Genomic DNA, 14934 nt, shown 5'->3' with positions numbered 1-14934 from the left:
CAAGGGGACACTTCTGATGTCCTTGGTATCTGTGAGTTTTCCTCCTGGAATTTCACAATAGGACCTAAAGTCAAAACCCAGTGTGGCTGCAAGTGGCAACACCAATTTGGAAGTCTCTTTTACAGATCTGAAGTGCCATCCACAGGGGTTGCCATGGTAACTCCTGAGGGAAGCATTTCCATGCAGATAGAAACATTCCAATTTTGGGAGACGGTTGGTAAGAAAATCTGTCTTGACAAATAGCTGATGTTTTAATTTGAGATGGAGTCAGAAACTCTGCCTGAGGCTCTAAATGACTCTTTGAGCAGGAAAATGCTAATCCTTTAAGGATTACTAAAGTAATCCTTTAGTCTGTATTCAGATTCCCAAAGAGGGACAGCAGCCTGAGAGCATTTCTGGGGAGGTGTTCCTTTAAGAAATATTCCAGTCAGCCAAAGACCTGTAAGTGTTAGGTGCAGAGTCAGTGACTGGTTCCTCCTAGTCAGGTAGATCAGCTCTCTCTTTACTCTCTTAGTCACTCATTCACCCTCCTCAGCAACCTTCTAGAACCTTCCTATCCCCCCAGTTTCTTTTCTCTCAAGAGATGTACCATATTGGATTTTGCTTTCATTTGAACATGGAGCTCAATCCCAGCTGTGTGACTTTGTTTCTTAACCTCTGTGGGCCACAATGTCCTCACCTGTTGAATGAGATGAACCATTTATTGTGGAAGACACTTAAACAGTAAACAACAGCATCTGAAAATCGCTTAGCACCAGAGGACTGCAGAGCTACCCAATCAATGTTGGTTCTTCCTCTCTTACAACTTTTCTCCTTTGTAGTCTTTGTGTAAAAAAGAGAGACTATAAACTACAGAAAAGTATGTCATCATTATGCATCTGTGGGCGTTTGGCTGAAATAAAAGTGTGCTAGCAACTACTTCGAATGGAGGAGAGAGTCCCATGGGATAGAGGCACAATATCCCTCAAGAGCTGGGATGGTATGAGTAGACATATCACTTAGTCAACAAAATGCTGTTGTGATCACTTGTGTGAGTCCAGACTCACACAAGTGGGGATGGAAGTGAAATTTCGTCACCAATAGTATAGCAACATGGATCATGGATGTCCCCAAGGTCACTGAACTATATACCTTTAAAAATGGTCAAGGTGGTAACTTTCGTGCTACTTGTATTTTACTGCTGATAGAGTAGTAATGTTGCCATTTTGTGAATCTGTGGCCAAAATGGCAGCCCCACCCTTAACAGAAATTCCCACGCTCTGAGACAGCCCCACCCCTGCAGGAGACTACCGCTCACGCGCTAACTTCCTCAAGCTCCCTCTTCTGTAAAAGCTATGCTTGGCCCAGAGTCTGTGCTGCGCCATCTTTCCCCGGCCAGCCTGGCAGTTTGAGCCTGCCATTAAACCTTGCTCTTGGATGTGAGACTTTTCTTGTGAGCTTTCTTTGTGAGTGGCATTTTTCCTAACATTTTGGTGCTGCAACTCGGATTGGGGTGCACTCCCGGCACTGACCTTGCTCTCCCGGCCTCCCCCACCCCATCCTGGTCTCCCTTTCTCTCTCCCTCTTTAAACTACCATTTCCTTACTATGGGATCTGAGCTGCTTTACTGGGACCCCTGATCCTAAAAAACACCACAGGGAATTTCTTCCACCCTAGCGCACCTCCAATCACCATCCACCACCGGTCAATCCTCCCTCAAAGTCCTCTCTCGGTGAGTCCTCCTCGCATGCAGAGCTGTGATCTCTTTCTCATTTCTTTGAAATCCTAGCACTAGGTCTTGGCTCGCTCTCGTCCCTGGGGACTGGGTCCCCTAGGACTGTGGGCCCCCGTAAGGAAGATGTTCCTCCCAGGTGTTCTTCATGTACTCTCTCCTGAGGAACTGATATTTTGGGGATGCCTGTCATATCCTTTCCTCAGGTCAGGCCTCACCATGGAGATTGGACTGTCCCAAATTACTTCAGACTCCCCATTGGGATGTCTCCTGGCCAATCTTGGGCCCCTTTGCCTAACGCATGATCTTAAGCCATGAAAGCTCATTTTTCTCTGTAATCAGGCATGGCCCCAATATCCATTAGACAATGCTCCAAATGGCCACTTAATGGCACTTTTGATCCCAATATTTTAAGGGATTTATACAATTTCTGTGAGTGTGCTGGTAAATGGAAATACTCTACGCCCAATCTTTTTCCTATCTCCGCACCAAACCCTCCCTCTGTACTTCCTGTTCCCCTGCGCAGGTTCTATTAGTCTCTAAACCAGCTTCTAAACCAACCAACTCCTCTCCCGAACCTCCTCCTTCCCCATGTAAGCAGACTTCTTGCACTTCTCACACTGCCTGTCTCTTCCTATCTTCCTGAGGGACTTTCCCATCATGGTGTCAAGCCACTCCTTGCCAACTCTGGCCTCAAGGTGATTCCAGCTCTGGGGGAGCTCATGCTCCCTCTCTGTGGGCTGAGACCAAGCCTGGGGTTTATTCAGGTATGCCTCATGCTACATTGGGGGAGTTCTAATTGGTTATGGCATCTGACGACTGCTTCTCTTTCTCCCCTGTCTAATGCCCCCTTCTGCCTGAGACAGTGACCCAGGAGTGGAGGTTTCATGTTGCTGAAAGTGTTCCAGTACCAGTCAATGGGAGCAACCTAGAGGCACAGGTGATGGCTGATCCCTCAGGCGTGTGTCATGCCTTCAGGCTCTGCCTTCCCCTCCCTTACCTAAGATGTCAGGACACCTTTTCTGCTTCCTCCATGGTCTCACCGCATGTCCTTTGTCTCTGTCTGTCTTCCCCTCCCTGGGCTTACTGGGACCCTGCCTCCCATGAAAAACTTGTAGCATGGTACCTTATGACTTAAGTTATTCCTACTAGTTTGCCAGGCCTCTTGGGCTAAAGCAACTTTAAATCAGCTGGTAGGCACCGGGGAGGCAAAAGTGCTTATAAAGAAACTGCGTCCACCACTCATGCCCTAACTCTACCTCTACAAGGAGAGGAGGGAAAGCAAATGGGGCGCTCATGCACAGGGATGCCGGCCCTTGGGCACAGCAGGAACACCTGCCATAGCTAAGAGAATCCAAAGAGAGGATCCAACACACGCCCTAGGCCGCCAGCCACACATGGCAGTGGCTGTGGCTTGCTGCCACTTCCCATAGAATAAATGCATGCAAGTGTGAGTACACGGGAAGGGAGGAGGGGCGACAGGCTGCAGGATCAGGGCCAGGCAGTCAGGCTCGCTTGTTCCAGGTGTATATGTGTGTGGGGGGCATGGTGCCTTGCTCAAGTCTTGCTCCCAGCCCCACCTCATGCCTCAGGCCCCCAGACCCACCCCTTGTAAGCCAATTATCAGCTCAAGGTTATAGTCCCAGAAATAGCAAAATGGGCATTACTGTGGTCTCTAAACTTCTCATTTAAAATTTTCTATACTTTTGGCCTCAGCATAAATATTTCCACCAAATATTAGCACTAGTCATCCCTTATGGTCTGTAAAAGGGAAAAAAGTGAACTGAGGGCCCCCTCTACAAATTTTCTTTCATCTCTGAGACCACCCAGATTGGCTCTGTAATTGCTATCTAGATAGTCAAATACTGGTCATTCTTTGTAAGCCACAGGATAAACATGGAAAGGAGGACCAGAAAAGCCCCTTATCAATGACAAGACCCACCCCTACTGCTCCACCCTCTGCCCTACCTTCTAAGTCACCCTAATATTCAGAACCTCCTAATGGGTGCTTCTTAATGGGTAGGAAAAAGGCAAATCTTATGTCCCCTTCCAGTTATCAGATCTAAGGGAAATTAAAAAACATCTGGACAGTTATACTGATGCCCAGACAAATACATTCAAGCCTTTATCTCTGTGATCCAAACATTATGCTTCTACTAGACTAAACTCTTTCCTCATTGGAAAAGCAATGGGTTCTGGCCCAGGCCACTCAGGTTGGAAATAATCATCATTTACAATGAGCCCCAATACTAGTGGCACCTGGAAATGAGGGAATAAATGTGCCTACCTGCAGGGGCACAGACAGTCCCCTTGACAGACCTACACCAAAAGGGGCTGGTGATATGGCTTGAGCAGTAGAGCACCACTTTGAAGGCATAAAGTCCTGAGTTCAAGTCCCAGTACAGCCAAAGGAAAAAGAATATATATATTTATATATTTGGGGCTAAGGATGTAGCTCAGTGGGAGAGTGTCTGCCCAGCATGTGCAAGGCCCTGGGTTCAATTCCCCAGCATTACTAAATCAAAAAAAAAGAAATAGTAAGAAAGATAAGTGGCATTAATGTCACTTCAGCCATCTCATAGTGGAAGAAAGTAGTTTAACCTAGACCAGATCCCTCATTCTTCAAGTGAGGAAACTGAGGCCCAGAATGGTTCAAAGACCTGCTCTCCAGAGTGTCAGGTGTCAATGTGAAATAACAACTTTGCTTTATAGCAATGCCCTGAAGAAAACCCCCTTACTTTTCTGCAGCATCTTAAGGACGCTATCAGAAAGCATACCACAGTGGACCCAGAGTCACAGGTTAGAGAGGTTCTCCTCAAAGATAAATTTCTAATGCAGTCAGCCCCAGATATTCACAAAAAACTCAGTCTGTGGCTGAAGGAGAAAAGTCATTGGATCAACTAATACAGCTAGCCATGTCTGTATGTCTAGCTATGTCTGTATGTCCAGGACATTACTAACAGGAGAGAAAAAGATAAGAGACATCATGACCTCATTGCTGCCCCCACCTGACTGGGGCCTGCATCTTGAACTTACTACCATGGTGGACAGAAGGGGCATTTCTTCAGAGAACGCTTAAGGGGGACAGCCCGGGAGACAGCCCTGCCCCCAACCAGGACCCTGCCCTCTGCAAGGGTAACCACTGGAGGTCTAAGTGCCCCCACCTCCAGATGGAAGGTGTGGTGCCACCCCCTATGGATTGATGGATCCCGGCCCCCTATCCATGCTCCACTTCTTGGCATCAATGTTGAGGAGCCTCAGGGTAGCCATAATGGCAGAAAAACAAAAGATCATTTTCCAGCTAGACAGTGGAGCTCATTTCTCTGTCCTACCTTTCTCTCCAGGTCCCCAGTCTAATGACAAAAGTTACTGTTCGGGGCAAATCTGGCCAGCCCTTAGAGCGCTACTTTACCTGGCCTCTGGCCTGCTCTTGGGGAGACCTCCTCTTCTGTCGTTCTTTCCTCATAGTTTCTGAAACTCCAGTGACTCTGCTGGGATGGGATTTACTATCTATCTCAACTAAAAGCTCAAATTCTCCTCCCCCCCAGGCAGCTATCTCTTCTGCCCCCTCCTTCAGGAACAAATAGATCCCACAGTGTGGACTGATGGAATGAGTGTAGGGTGAGCCAGGCTGGCCCTCCCTATTCAAATAAAGCTCAAAAATCCCTCACAGTTTCCACACCCAAAACAATATCCCCTCAAGCCTGAGGGAGATGAGGCCTTATGCCCATCATAAATTCCTTAAAACAACAAGGGCTACTAATGAGTTGCTCCAGCCCCTATAATAAATTTAAAATTCTTATAAAAGTTAATTTTAAAATACAAGTTACAAAGTGAACAACTGGAGAGGATATAGATAGGTAGTGAATGTATTTTTTGAGAAGTTAAAGGAAAAAGGAATAGGAAGGGTTTGTCCTAAAGATTGTTTCAAATAGGAGGGACAAGGACAAGCCATCAAAGGGTTTAGTGTGTTATATAAAGGTCTGAGTAAGTTTTAAAAGGGTATAATAAAAAGCTTCAGTGTGTAATAAAGTTAAAGTTGACTATAATCTAAGAGTTGCCTAAAAGAATTTTTTTAGGGTCAAGTCAAACTAAAATCAAATTCTCTATGTCTATAAAATAACAAGGTTATCTTAATATTGTTCTGCTCTGAGTAACATCTACAGAAAACTGTTACAGAGAAAGATTTTATCAAAGAAATTATTTGTGTTTTCTGTTGATCTTGTCAAGCTTTAAGTACTACTAAATCAGAGTCCATTTACTGTATTTGCTCATGTGTCTTAAATGACCACCTTGTAACACTGTTGTGGCTATACTTTATCTAAATATGGGACAAATATTTACAAAGTTAAAAATGTAAAGTTATATTAAAAATGAGCTAGAGCTCTCTTTTATCCAAGAGTGTTACACTTAAATCCTGACAACCCCTGCCTCCCACAGCTCACCTACCTAGGTGTGGCCTTAGACGGACAGAATACTCCTTGAGTCATGAGGGAATCTACCCAATCCTCTGTTTCCCACTCCCCATACCATAAAGCAGCTTAGAACTTTCTTGGGAGTTACAGGATTTTGCAGAATCTGGATCCCTGGATATGCAGCCCTTAGCAGACACCTATTTATGCTCCCTCTAATAAATTTGCCTCCAACACACCCTGCTCCTCTGGCTGACTATCTACCTTATTACCCTTCTCAGGGAACTTCTCAGAGAGCATGAAGACCAGATCCTGCCTCACCCTATAACAATTTCAGTTAACCCAGGGGATCTTGTTCTCCTAAAGGATCTTCTACCCTCTCCATTGGGACTTTGGTGGACCAGCCCTCATCTGGTCATTCTCACAACACCCACTGCTGTCAAGCTCAATGGGATCCCCCAGTGGTGACACCTCTCAAGGAACAATTAGAAAAATGGAGAAGGGAGTTGGAGGACTCTTGGAATCCTCTAGGGAACAACATTTCACAGTGGTTCTCCTGGCCAATGCCCATCCTAATGCCTATGCTCTTGCTCTCCTATTTTTAAACTTCCTCCCTTGTATCATACTGCATGTCTGCTATTGCTAATCAAAAGTTTAACCAGTTGTATCTCCAGGGATATCAACCTCTCCAAAACCATCCACAGGACTGCTATGAGGGCCCCCACCAGGACGCCACAGGAGTGTGAAGATCTCACCCCATACGGTGCCCCACTGCCAGCAGGAAGCAGCTAAGAGGCCAATGTTTTGCCCCAACTCCCGATCCTCAGCCCCTATCCCCATCATTATTAAAGAAAAAATGGGGGAATGATAGAGTAATAATGTCGCTATTTTGTGACTTGGTGGCCAAAATGGCTGCCCCACCCTTAACAGAAATTCCCAAGCTCTGAGACAGCCCCACCCCTACCAGAGACTACCACACATGCACTAACTTCCTTACCCTCCCCCTTCTTTAAAAGCCATGCCTGGCCCAGAGACTGTGCTGCGCCATCTTTCCCCGGCCAGCCTGGCGGTTCGAGCTTGCCATTAAACTTTGCTCTTGGACGTGAGACTTTTCTCGTGAGCTTTCTTTGTGAGTGGCATTTTTCCTAACAACCACAACATTTTTTTTTTTTTAAAAAAGCATCACATGGATTCCTGAGTATTTTATTTCATTTTAAACAATAATGATAATATAGAATTCAATTGATGCACTGAGTAAGAATGAAATTCATTTGGGTTCTTTGTTACTAACAGGGACATTAATGCAAGCTCTGCAAAGAAAAACAGGTGCTGTAAATTTTGAAAAGCCAATGAGGGGAATGAAAAGTCTTTAAATCCCACAGATCACAAATCTTGTTTAAATCTCCTTGAACTAGGATCTTACACACATACTACACTTGTAAGGCTTCAGGCTACCTTTAACATACAGGCATTTGAATTTCTCTCTGAAGTCTCTCTATTTTACCCTGAAGGTAAATTAATCTCCAGGGAATTGCAAAGTCATTAGACAACAGTGTCTCTCATGTTGGTTTTTGTCAGAGCTAGAAAATCTTTGAGGGCTTCTGGTACCATCCAGACACCCCCTTCTGGGGACACAGCTACTGCCTGCACACCACCCCAGGCAGAAGACCACCTCTCACATGTAGCATGCCCTCTAGAGAGCTTCTAGGAAAATTTTTGTTGTAAGGGTGGCTTGCAGGGTTGTATTAAATATCACTTAAAATGGCAAGTACAGTAAATTATTTAATGAATCTTCCACTTCAGGGTTTGGATGTTTGTTTTTTTTAAATTAAAAATGAAGGGAAAAAAAACCAATTTCAGGGTTTCAGGGAGATGCTGTTCAATGTTTCTCAGGCGTGTGGCATTTCAGTTCCAGCTCTGTGCCCAGAAAAATTATGTCAATCATAAAACCAGAAAGAGCTGAAAGGAAAAGAGAACACCAGGGGGGACTCTGACCAATACACAGGACAGGTGCCAGCTGCCATTAAGTAGCTACTGTGGTCCAGGGAGTGAATGTGAGGCCAGGACACCAGGTGCAAGAGCTGTGAGTTCATTCATCCCGCCCTAGTGGCACATGTGAACTTGTACTGCAGCCAGGCTCTTCACACCCACCCTGTGCCATAGGCGTAATTCTACACATGTCCTACACAAGTGAAAGACTTGGAGCATGTCAGTGACCACCTGTAGTCCACCCAGATGGTCAAATAAGGCCAGTGGGACACCAGAACCCTCCTGCTTCCATCCTGCTCCATTGAGCCACCTCAGAGGGACTGCCATAGCACACATAGGAGGCTTTTCTAGCTCAGGTAGAGCAAATGGGAGCCACAAAGCACCCGTGAAGTATAGTGCTGAGGAACCAATCAGCTGGTTGAGACCAAGTCCTGGAGGCCTTTTGGTGCTAGGAGGAGGCTTACTGCCAGTGTTGGGCAGTTAAGGGGGTTCACTGAGGGTATGAAAGGAAGGCAGTGGTATGATATGAGAGATTGCCAGATCTTCAAGAAAGTTCCTCCTGCAGAGATCTGACAAGTCAAAATGCAAGGACTTTATTGGGTGCTGGTGGTTCAGTAGTGATAAAAGCTGCAGGGTTTGGACTCTCTCTGTTTTCTGAGTAGTTTTACTTTTTTTATTTCTTAACATACCCTCTCACGGGAGGAGGCAGCAAAGAGAGCTGGTTAGGAGCTGTACAAAGCACTGCCTCTTTGCAGCTATGTGATTCAGAACAAATGACATTCCCTCTCTGTACTTAGTTTCCTGGTCTGTAAAATGGGATAGTATTCACCATGTGTTATTTAACATGTGTCAGAGTGCTACATAGCTACAAATGATAACCATTATTATCACTGTTCTTTTGACATGCCTTGGCAAGGCAGTCTGGCCAGAATCTAAGCTAGGAAATAAGTGAAATTAATTTTGGTGTCCTTCCATCTCTAATCTCTATCCCCAAGCTCCAAAAACAACAATCATTTTATAATTCATCTGGTAGCAAACCTTACCTGAAGTCAAGGGAGGCTCATGACAGTCAGAACCTCGCTTCATGTGAAGACTTGCTCATCTTGCTGCTGAAGTGTTCATGTGTTTGCTGATGGGAGTTAGGCTGCAAAACCCAGTGGTTTGGACAAACACAGCTTACAAATTGCAGTGAAGGTACTGACATCTGCAATCCACTAACTTTAGGCAAGGTCATTACCCTCAGCAATGTGGGTGGGCCACAGACTGGGGGGCTTAAAACAGCAGGAATTTATTTCTCATATTTCTGGAGGCTCAAAGTTCACAATCAAAGTGTCAGCAGGTTTGGTGTCTTCTGAGTTCTCTTTCCTCTGTGTCCTCACACGGCCTGTTCTCTGATGTGATTTCCTCTTATAAGGACAACACATCTAGAGGATTAGTGCTCTGCCTTTGTGACCTCATTTACTTAATTACCTCTTTAAGGACCCTGTCTTCAAATACAATCACATCAGAAGTTAGGGCTTAACGTAAGAAGTTTGGGAGAACACAATTCAGTCTACAATAGTCTCAAAAGTAGGTTTCCTGAAAAAGGAATCTGCCTCAAGACACAAAAATCCTGCCTGAATGGAACTGGAGATCATCAAGTTGAATGAGATAAACCAAGCTCAAAAACCCAAAAAATTGCATGTTTTCACTCATTTGTGGAACCTAGATCTATAATGGTGATTACAATAATAATGGGACATGAATGTAAAAGGGGGAACCTCTGGGGGAGGGTCAGCAGGAGGGGGAGGAGAAAAGGAAGGATGCTCAGAGTGAAGAGGATCTAAGTATGTCAAACAGACACACACACAGGCACAGACACATGTATATGAAGATAGCGCGATGAAACCCACAAAATGCTGCTTTAAAAAGGTGGGAGGAGGGAGAGGGTAAGGGAGTACAAAGGAGGGGTGAACTCATTCAAAGTACACTGTAGGTGTCTATGGAATGAATCATCACAATGAAATTCCCTATACTATCAACGTATGCGACTTAAAAAGTAAAATAAAAAAGAAATATATAGAAAAAAACAAAAAGCTTCTGCCTTACAGACTTGCAAGCCCCCACAATCAGGTGAACCTATTCCTTTTGTTTGTTTGAGACAGGGTCCCTGTGACATCAGGGACTACAAAGCTAGAGGGGCCAGTGCCATGTACACCTGGGTTCTGGTCTCTCAGGCAGGGCTCTGCAGGGCCTTGCTGCCCAGCAGCTGAAGGACCAGGACCTGAGGGTCTGAGGCACAGTCCCCAAGGGTCAGCTCTGCAAGGTGGCTCCCTGAATCTAAGTCCTATTGCACAGGGGCTGCCCTTTGAGGGTGAACCCCAGGTGATGAAATGGAAGCTCCTTTAGTTTCCCAGGATAACACAATGTCTCCATCTTAGGTGGTCAGGTCTTCCTGAGATTTTATCTTGCCCACTGGCTGCTTAAATGATCTCAGTCTTGAGCTACTAATTAAGTCTGCTAACCACTGTGGCTTCTCTGCCTCCAGCAGTGCTATAGAAATCAAAGCTCTGGCTGGTAATTGACTAATCTGTCTAAATATATTCACTATAGCATGGGTTATTAGGGCTTTCAGAACATTCTAAGACTCTTCCTCCATATCTGGCTTCTCAATGGTCAGGAGAATGTCTTGGAAAAAGAAAACTTCCTTCTGTGTCAGGCACATCAAAATAACACTTAGAATGGATGAATGTACTTGCACGCTTGTGTCAATGAGGATGGGCTAGGTTACACTGCAGTAACAGCACAGCTCCTCTAACTCAGCCACTTAAAACTACATCTTTTTTTTTTTTTCCATGTTTCTAGCGACTCTCTTGTAGGTCGTCCTTATATCAGGACCCAGGATAACAAAGCAGCTGCCACCTGTGCTTCTCTCACTGTGGTGTCAGACAGAAAAGGGCACTTTGGGGTCAATCAGGCAATTAAATGCTTAGCCCCTCTGTGAAGCACAGCCTTACCTCTACATCTCATTGGCCAGAACTGGTCATGTGGTCCCACTCAATCACAAGAGTCAGGAAATAAAATCATTCTGTGTGCCCAGAAAGCAAAGAACTGGAAAGAGTATGTAGCATTTATAACAACCACAATACTTGGTTATGCTTAATAATTTACATATCTGTCTCCCAAACCAGATTGCCAACTCCTCAAGACAATGGGCCATGCATTATTCTCCTCTCACCCTAACACCTCCTATCTTCCACCATTCCAGAAAGTGCTCAGGAAATGGGTGATGAATGAATGAATGAAGGAACATCCTTTCTCTGGTTTCCCTTCCATCTTGGATTTTGTTTTAAAGGAAGGGGAATAGTTCTTTGGCTATAACTTGACATTTTAGATCTTGTCAGAGAAGTTTGGGGGGCTATTTAAGAGAGAACCCCAAAGAATCCTGATGGAGTATGAATGGCAAATGCAAGGCTAGTGATCAAGTTTCACTCAAGGCACAATTTTGCCATTGGAATACCACAGGCCCACTTTGTTCTGTCAATACATGACCAAGGTTTGATCAGGACTCCTGATTTACAAACTCAGCTCTCTGAATGGCCAGTTCAAGTAGCTGAAATGTCACCATTAGAGAATAGATTGATGGAGTTAAGGAGTGATCCCTTTTAAAACTCAACTCCTTGTGTGTGAGTTGACACACTTAAACTTTCAGAGGAGAAAGTTCGTCTAGAGAATGAGAGACTTCGAGACCTCACAGTCCATGAATGAAAGAAGTCTGAGCACAGTCGTGGTGGCAGAGCCTCAGTGAGGCAGCAGACTGTGGCATGCTAATTATCTGGAGGGCTGCGTGGGGCTGATGCCCAGGTGGGAGGCCAGGATATTCCAGGAGGGAGGTCCTGGAACGAACTGTGCTCCCTCACAGTGATGTCAAAAGCAGCTGAGGCCAAGGCCAGATGCCAACGAGGCCAAGGAACACAGAGTAGAGGTGCCAGAGTGCCCAGAAGAACTCCCAAGGTCAGCCTTGGAGACAGATGGGCCTAGTTTAGATTCCAGCTTCAGCACATTCTTGGCTACATGACCTTAGGTGTGTTATTTTTCTCTGGGCCTTGGTTTCATTGTCTTTCCAGTGGGATTAACCATATGTCATAGAGCTGATGTGAAGAATTTGATGGTAGGTTCGAAGGTTCTGAGCTCCAGGCATGGCGGTAACAACTACTCCGCAGAGGAGAGCACTTGTGTCCTTTCTTCTGCCCCCAACTCCCTTCTAACCTATTCCCTCTCACACAGAGACGCACAAAGGCAAAGGGAAGATTCTGTTGTAAGGCTGTACCCTTCTTTTTCCAACATTTTCAACCACAACTCATAGTCAGAAATACATGTTAACAAAACCATGTGTGGGCTGTTGGGGGGAAAAATGGGTGCAAATATTGGGTTCCACCTCGTCAGGCTGAACACACAAGGACTACAGACCCACCATCTTCCTCCTGTATAACTAGAGAAACTCCAGGCATGCCAAGGAAATAAAGCAGCACTGTTTGTAAACACCCAACCTTGGAACAAGATCCAGGTCCCTTAGCCATGGTGCAGTCATAGAAAGCGGTGCTATGTAGCCGTGAAAATGAATTGTCACAGCTGCCACACCAACAGAGGATAAATCTCACAAACATATTGATGAACTGAAGAGGCAAATCTCAGAGGAAGTTATGTAGAGTTCAAAGGCAGGACAAACTACAGTCTCTCCATCCTGATGTACAAAAGTATGGTAAAGTTATAAAGAAAAGCATGGGGTTATTATCATGAAAGTCAGGATGGGGGAAGGGGGAGGAAACAAGTGAGGAGGGTTCAGAGACGGCTTTGGAGGTACTGGCCCTATAGTGGCAGGAAATCAGGTTTCTTAGTCAAAAATTTCATTAGTCTCAAATATATATGTGTATATATATATATATATATATATATATATATACATATATATGATATATTAAACTGGGAGTTTAATATATTTTACAATGAAAGTAAAGGCTATAAAAGAAACAAATACATTTTCTGTCTCACCTCAATACACACATCCATATATCTGTTTGCATGTGAACATATTAGAACAAAAGTATCACAAAGAAGCTGACCTTTATGACATGAATGCACTCTTCTAGTTTTTATTCTATTTGGTTCAATTCTATTTTTTCAATGCCAGTTGTAAACTACTAAACTAATCTCAGAACCCACTAATGAATTACAAGCTACAAGAAACATTGCAACCTTTAAGAAACGTTGCTTTAGGCTAGTGAGAAATATCAACATCCCTCTCCCCTCCCCATCACAAAGGCTATTTGGAGAATTTGGCAAAGCCCAGTGTGGCAAGGACAGCCCTAGTTCTCAGAAGGGATTTACCTCTTGATCTTCCATTTGCATTTCAATGGCTAAGCCTCTCCTCTGGGAAAAGACTGAAGACTTCAGAATCCAGCATCCTCATCATTTGATTCAAAGAGCTGAAAGTAATAATAATAATAATAATAAAAGACTAGATGCAACAGTTTGGGGGCTGTGTTTCTGGGGTGGAATAACAGTATTTTCAAGAGACAAATGAAAGTGTGTCCTCAGGAAATAAGCAACTGCACAGAGGCAGTGGGGAGGGAGAATTGCGCCACACGGGTGGGGTGGCACCTGAACGACCAGGAACGCTTAGATAGCAATGGTGCTGTTAATGGAGCATCCCACAAAGAGCACTTTGTTCAGAGCTGTTCTGTTGTGGTGGGAAATTATGTGTAGGGAGCGGCAGGTGGATGAGAGAGCCTCTTGCTGGCCTGATGGCAGAGCAGCAGTGGAAGGAATCAATAGACAAGCAGTGCCCACTTCTTCAGTGCTTAAGTTGCCCACAACATTCCTCACCACTGCTTCAGTTTTAGTGCTTTCAAGGTTGAGTGTGACCCTGGGTAGAAGAAGCCAGCTCCCTGGACTCAAATCCATACAAATCACGCTTTTTCTTAGAGGAGAGCAGACACCTGCTTGGATGGTCTCATGCCTTTTCAGAGTCGCTGGACATTCTTGTTGCTTGACCTTCCCAAAGACTCCTAAGTTCAGCAAATGGTGATTTCCACACTGGTGCCAGACTTAGACAGGCCATAGTGGGAGCGTGGCAGTGCTTTTCTGTCATCCTTAACCCTCCCTCAGAGCCCCAGATGGGCTATTGTCGGTGGCCTCAGCCTGGGACAGGCTGCTCCCAGATCCTTTTTTTAAGAAAATGACCAGAAGAAGGGAGCTTTGGTTACTTCTGAGTACATCCAAAACTCACTCTATTCAAGCTTTGAAAGGGTAAGTGGATGAACATCCAGGCATTATTCTCTGAGCGAGATCAGAGGTAGCTACTGGCAGCTCAAGTCTCCAGCCACAAGGAGGTAGAGCACAAAGCATCATTCTCGTACATACCTAGGTGGTAGATAGGGTGAAAGCCTTCACTATGAGGTGCCAGAAGGCAGAACATCATCTGACTCCAGGTGTCCTCTGCAGGGGTGTGGGACTGGGATTCCAGCCTAATCCAGGGGTGGAGTGGATGGGGCAAGGACAGGAGTGAGAAGAAAGGAGGAAGAAGAAACTACAGAAACTCCCCACTTTCCCTACTTCCTTCACAATCAACTGAAAATTTCAACCAGAATAATAAAAGTTAGGCTTTATTATTTATTCTCACTCTGGTATTCCTCTTTCTAAGTAGGAAGGAGAAATGTTGTGCAATGTTATAAATACCTGGTCACCTTCCATGGGCAGAAGACCATCCTGGGATAGCTGTAGATACCAGGGCCTTTGTTTAGCATCAGGGTATATAAGAAACGCAATGAATTAGGGCCTTTC

Source organism: Castor canadensis, chromosome 10 (assembly GCF_047511655.1).
Source record: "Castor canadensis chromosome 10, mCasCan1.hap1v2, whole genome shotgun sequence".
Lineage (NCBI taxonomy): Eukaryota > Metazoa > Chordata > Mammalia > Rodentia > Castoridae > Castor > Castor canadensis.
The sequence above is the reverse complement of the archived record's forward strand: the minus strand, read 5'-3'. Positions refer to the sequence as shown.